At 36.0% G+C, this 7,063-nt stretch overlaps 1 pseudogene; it reads left to right on the top strand.

Annotated features, from left to right (window-relative positions):
* The first annotated feature begins 571 nt into the window (after positions 1 to 571).
* On the top strand, positions 572 to 1,253 carry LOC114928990 (uncharacterized; annotated as a pseudogene).
* Positions 1,254 to 7,063: the final 5,810 nt, after the last annotated feature.

Here is a 7,063-nt window from a genome sequence, read left to right as displayed (position 1 = left end):
AAAAAACTAAACAATTACGTTTGATTTAAGATTTATAATTCTTGTTATAATAGAGTTTTATTCCTTTTCTTTCTTACTCACTTCTGCATAATTGAACAATTTATTATTTAAAGTTGCTTAAATTTAAAAATTCCAAACATACATACAGGGTATGTAGGTAATTACATTCACAAGTTACCTTTCCAGAATGGCTGATTATAGTCCTAATGAGATTGTTGATATTATATTAGTTTTAGGGGAGTGTCATAGCAATTACAATGCAGCATCAAGGCTTTATGCTCAACGTTTTCCTGAAAGGCGACATCCAACTGATATGACAATACGTAGTTTAGTCCAAAGAACTCGCAATGGACATCTTGTTCGTCAACGTCAACATCATGAATATGACGAAAATGATGCGCGAGTTGTAACTATTTTAGCAATAGTTCACCTTAATCCTCATGTTAGTACTCGCCAGATTGAAAGGGAAATAGGTATACCACAAAGAACTGTTGTTAGAATTTTAAGAGCTCTAAATTATCATCCTTTCCCTATAACTCTTACGCAGGCTTTACAGCCTAATCATCATCTGATGCGTATTGCTTTTTGCCAGTGGGCTTTACAAATGTTACACGATGATCCTAATTTTTTTAGATATGTGCTTTTCTCAGATGAGGCTAAATTTTATAGTGACGGACAACTTAATAGACACAACTGCCATTATTGGTCAGATGTTAATCCTCAGTGGTATAGGCCAATAGATCATCAAAATCGATGGAGTATTATGGTGTGGTGCGGCATTGTAAATGGTTATTTGATTGGACCTTATTTTTTTGAAGAAAACGTTGATAGACACAGTTACTTATCGTTGCTAAGAGATCACTTACCAGGCTTATTAGAAGATGTTGACTTAGCAACAAGAGCAAGAATGTGGGCTTCAACAAGATGGTGCTGCACCGCATTATGCACTCTTTGTACGTGCCTTTTTAAATGCCAGTTACAATGAGAGATGGATTGGACGAAGGGGTCCAGTTAAATGGCCTCCTTGCTCACCAGATCTGACGTCGCCCGATTTCTTTTTATGGGGATACTTGAAAAATGTTGTTTTTGCTGAACGAACAACCACAAGAGATGATTTTATGGACCGCATTCGTAGAGCTTGTGCAGCCATTCCTAGAGTTACCCTGCTTAGAACTGTGGATAGTTTTCAAAACAGATTGCAGTTATGTCTCGAAGCCAACGGAGGTAATTTTGAACAATTACTCCGTGGGTAATTCATTTAAATTACAGTGTCAGTGAGAGGCAAGGGGACTCACGATAATCAAGCACCCCGACGTGAGAGGCAAGGGAACTCACGATAATCAAGCACCCCGACGTGAGAGGCAAGGGGACTCACGATAATCAGGCACCCCGACGTGAAAGGCAAGGGGACTCACGATAATCAGGCACCCCGACGTGAGAGACAAGGAGACTCACAATAATCAAACACCCTGACGTGAGAGGCAAGGGGACTCACGATAATCAAGCACCCCGACGTGAGAGGCAAGGGGACTCACGATAATCAAGCACCCCGACGTGAGAGGCAAGGGGACTCACGATAATCAGACACCCCGACGTGAAAGGCAAGGGGACTCACGATAATCAGGCACCCCGACGTGAGAGACAAGGGGACTCACGATAATCAAGCACCCCGACGTGAGAGGCAAGGGGACTCACGATAATCAAGCACCCCGACGTGAGAGGCAAAGGGACTCACGATAATCAGGCACCCCGACGTGAGAGGCAAGGGGACTCACGGTAATCAGGCACCCCGACGTGAGAGGCAAGGGGACTCACGATAATCAGGCACCCCGACGTGAGAGGCAAGGGAACTCACGATAATCAAGCACCCCGACGTGAGAGGCAAGGGGACTCACAATAATCAAGCACCCTAAAGGAAACAGAACTTACTACGTCCACGTCGTTGTTTCCGGGTAACGCTAAAAGTAAGATGAAAGTGCTTTTGACCTTGATATGACCTTCAAAAGGTCAGGTCGAAAAACTAAAAAATCTTTATGCTCTTGTAAAAAGTGCCATTGTTTAAGAGTCCATTGTCAAGAAACGGATTCTGCGGTCAAAAATAGGGTTTACTAATAAAAAAATGCGTTATGAACCTCAAACAACCTTGAAAATTGACCTCAAGGTCAAGCTAGTCAAAGTAATTTACACTTTTACAAATCATTGACTTTGTTTAAGCATTATGCACATTTGTGTTACCCAGAAAACCACGTCATTTCAGAAAAAGTACACCAGATCGTGTTTCAGGCATTTCACCTTCATTTTTGACCTTTCTAAGGTCGCAAAAACAATTTTTTCATAAGACAAGTTTGATGTAAAATTTTCCGCTCTTTCAAAATCCGCAGTCAAAAATAGGGTGTTCAATTTAAAAAAACCATCGTGACCTTGAAATAACCTTCAAAATTGACCTCAAGGTCAAAACCAATGGTACAATTGAATGACCCCCTCTGTCCTGGTCAACTTTTATCTAAACCATTTTTTTGTAGATACCGTAATTTGGAAGATATTCGGGTCCATAAATTAAAATGACTCACCCTGTATATATAATCCTGATGACGTCAGCGGACGCGGACAGAGAAGAAGAAGACGACGTTTCTTAATTTTTTATGAAAAACGTCATTTTTTGACCGCTTGTATGTCCAGAACGGCTTGACCGATTTTATTCCTTCTTGGCTCAAATTACTCGTGGCAATGCCGCCTTTCAGGTTATATTTCGTGCAATTCCAAATTTTTTATAGTTTAGTAGTTCTACACCCCCAAAAAATGGACTTTGATGGTGCAGGATATGAGACTTGTAGTGTCTTTTAAGGTCTTTTAGGGTTTAAACATGGCTGGAGACACTACCGCGTCTCCTGATATCTTCCGTACTAATTTTTTTACCCGCAAGCTTGCTATATAATTCAAAACTGTTATTTATATTGCTTTTAACCGTGGGAATACTATTTGATATAATTTTATGTAAAAATGTGGCAATCGAGTATAGCGTGGTATTAATTGATGACACAATAATTCTAAATGGAGTATTCTCCTTGTGTATTTTTGGGAGACCATAACATTTTGGAAGAAGGGAGTCGCTGGAACGTAGTAAAAAATATTCTTTATTGGAAATGTACCCTTTTTTTTTGCCATTTTTTAAGAGTATCGTTTAGTTCCTTTTCTATTCTAGAGGATGGATTCTTTTTTATGATAGAATAGGTGCTATTGTCATTAAGTAGGCCCTCCATCTTATCCGTGTAATATTTTTTTGTCATCGCGAATGTTAAATTGCCCTTATCGGCCCTTGTAAAGAAAATATCAGGATTATTATGGCAAAATTTCTTTGTGTATCTATGCATGCAAATCAATTTTTCATGAATTGAATTAAACTTAGTTTTGCCACGTAAAAAATTGGAAAGTTGTGGAACCAAATTGTTGCGCAATGTTTTTAAATTTTTGATGTTGTAACTGGTGGAATTTCCTTCCATATCCTTGATAAATTCGTGTATGGCCAACTTTTTATCATTATTAAACGGCAGGCCGAATTTACTCCCAAATTGCAATAAGTTAGTAACATTGGATGGAATTATTGTGTCAGTCAAATTAATAAACCATTTTTTATTAGTATTAATTAAAGGATTAATATGTTTGTCCTTGAATTTATTTGGAGATATGACGATGTCTTTGTTATTTATATTATTATTTATATTATTTATTTATTTAATTAGTTTTTATGTAATAATAAGTATATAACTAATTGAATCAAAATAAATTCACATTGATTTAATTTACATTGAGCACTTAACACGCGTATCAAATAGTACATTTGAGCTGATCAGCTAATAAAAATGAGTCAATTTACTAATATTTGCTATTTAATACGCGTATGAAGTGCTCGATGTAAACTAGGCCATTGTAATTTGAAGATTCAATGAATTGATAATTTTTAGACATGAAATCCGATAGCTCTAATGTGTATATTTTTCAAGGTTATAGATGTGATGTAATAGTAATATTGGCTCAAAATTCAACCGTCTAATTGATACTGACTTTTCGTTTAAAGAAATTTATAGGATTTCACAATATATGAAACCCTTATTGTGTTAGAACAAATTTTTTAAGCAAAAAGTTAATTATTCGATTGACATTATGTATTTTGTTATAATTTATTCGAGTATTATTTTGCTTTGATTTATTAATATTTATAATTTGTTTTTAAGTAAATTTAAGTTGTGTTTTACTTGTAATACGCAAAATCAGCTGGGTATCGATTCTGTAACTTTTTCTAAAGTGAAAACGTGAAAAATAAAAAATTTTCGCCAATTGCACATTAATTTCATTTTAAAATCAATGCGTGATTGGCGAGAATTTTTTAGTTTTTACATTTTTACTTGAAAAAAAGTTACAGAATCGATACCCTTTTTTTTTTTTTTTTTTACGTAGTGGAAATCCTCATGGATACCCCCGCCTCCGGGTAGAGGACGGGTGGTTATGTGGGACTTCTTGCCTCCCTTGAGGAAATGAAATCAGTTGAAACGATAGGACGATTTTTTATAGTCTTTTCGTAATTATTTTCAAGTTAGATATTTCGTCATCATGCGTTAACAAGAACGGATGCAATACTGAGCTTCTTCTTTATAAACCTTATTTTTGAATGCTATAAAAAGTTTATAGAAATATCAAAATGTTAATGTTTTTTTTTTTTTTTTTTTTTTTTTTTGTAGTTAGAGTTAATAGGTGACAAGTGTTAAATGTATAAAATATTTATTTTTGTTTTTTGTATATACATAAATACATTAACGCACAAAAAAGCGAGATTAGTGATGTACTGCTGTAATGTTGAAATTGACGTCTGTAATTCGAAGTTGTTAAATAGATTTCTATGTGTTGTTGTGTGCCTCGGGTAAGGCACAAGGGGTCGCGCCAAATTAGGATGAGGATCCGGGGCGTCAGGGCTTGGATCGGGATGGTTGCACCAATGCACTTCACGTTTCACTATTAAAAAATCCTTTATTTGAATTAAACACTTGGTGTAATTTTTATTTCCACAATGTTACACTTTGTAGTTACTTAACTAATCGAGCTAAATCGATTACGTATGATTTCGTGACTCGCGCGCGAGACTGCGATAAGGTGTTATAGACCGCACGCGGTTTGCGAGGTAATTCTTAATTAACGACTCGAGAGCGACTATTCGGCGCGTCTCCTGCTCCGTTTTTATAGTCTCGCTTTTTGAGAGTTCCTTGATCGAAAGGGGTGCCTGGCAACGGGCCCCCTCGGTCAAGGACCTAGGTGCAAGCGAAGTAAATTCAAAGTCCTGCTTTGCTTGCACGTTGGGTAATTTCGGTTTCGCGTGTATCTCGCAGCGTCTGCGTTTTTACGCGGTCAGTGCCCGTCGTCGAGCGGATGTAATATGAGTAGTTATACCTTAATAGTTATATCTTTTAGGGATATAACATCCCTCCCCGTTAAAGAAGAAAAACGAAGGTACGTAGTTTTTCGCTTAAAACTAAAGTTTATAAATGTTTTATACCCGTTTACAATATAATTATAATTGTTTCTTATTTTATAAAAATGTGTGCTATTGCTTTTTTTTAGTATGGATCTAGGTAAACTCTAGTCATCGTCAAGTATCGTTACTCTTGGTCTTCTTTTTGTCTTTTTTGTTTTTTATTTTCCAAACTACAATGGCAATAATAGATATTATGATTAGAGTTATTATTAATCCGCTCGAGGTCATGGGGTAAATAAACTGTCGTTTTGTGTAAAACTTCTATTCATTGTTTCGTAAATCGTTGTCTATGTCGTTTATCTTTGCTCTTAACTCTATTAGTTCTATGTTGTGTTGTATCAGGTTATCTAATGTGTCGAGTATTCTTATGTCTTTGTCTTGTGATGGTGCAATGTTGAAATTTGGTAAATATGTGTCTATGCTTGCTACGTAGATTGTCTTTTTTGTTTCTAATGTCATGTCCTCTGTTTTAATTTGGCAGATTCCTCGTAAGGTCAGTCTGCCTGTATTTTTTATTACCAAATTGCTTTCTGTATGTTCATCGCATTTTATATTTATTTTTTCTTTTTTGGCTGTTGAGTACAGCCATGTATGTGGTTGATGTAACGGGATTCATAACGTCGTTCTCGTTATCCGATAGTGTACCTTACATTCATGCTTATTTTGCACTTGTTGCGTATACAGTTGCAATTCGCACGGTATATTAGTATTTATGCGATAAGTCGGCATGCTGTGCTCGCATATATAATAGGAGTCTATTTTGCTACATTTTTGCAAATCTTTGTGTGTTATAATTAAATATGTTAGTTTAAAGTTATCTATGGCAAACATATTGTTTTCTATTTGTATACTTTTAAACGTTTTATTATATGCTGGCGCGGGGAATTCGATTGCATTTATAATGTTATATTTAGGTTGTGAAATTATTGGGAAACGCAGTATCGTATATAGGTTATAGTCCTTACTTACGTATGCGCTTACGCTTGCGTGTTTCTTTATTTCGTGCCAACTTGCTGTATGTGTCCTAAACGGGAAGTAATATCCCTGTTCTAACTGCGCTGCGGCTTCCGTTAAATGCGCGACAATGTTGTCGAACGGCACTAATTTTGGATACATGTTTCCTTCCTTAATTTGCGCCAAGTATTCTATAATATTTTCAGCGTCCCTAATGGAGTCTGTTAAAGCTGCCATAATTACTTTGTATTGTTCCTGTATTTTTTCTAGTGTAATATATTCTGCTAAATTTTCTTGTAAGAGTTTCTCACTTTGCTCGATTATATTTTCTAATTTGTTTAAGTGTGTTAACATGTTGATTACTGTCAGTTGGTTTCGAACTGTGTGTTGTATTGTGCTTTGTCGGTTATATATTAACTCTAGTTGTTTATTTATATTTTTTTCGTCTTCCGCGTCCATGGTACTAAACAATGTTTTTGCTATTGTACCTATTCCGTTGATTATTCCCCTGCGTTTGTCTGTACGTCTGTCGTAGATTGTAGTTATTTGCACTGTTATTTTTTCTAAATAGTTTAATTTTTGTTT

Source organism: Nylanderia fulva, unplaced genomic scaffold (genome assembly GCF_048542155.1).
Source record: "Nylanderia fulva isolate GAGA-0341 unplaced genomic scaffold, ASM4854215v1 Scaffold192, whole genome shotgun sequence".
Classification (NCBI taxonomy): domain Eukaryota; kingdom Metazoa; phylum Arthropoda; class Insecta; order Hymenoptera; family Formicidae; genus Nylanderia; species Nylanderia fulva.
The sequence above is the reverse complement of the archived record's forward strand: the minus strand, read 5'-3'. Positions and strand labels throughout refer to the sequence as shown.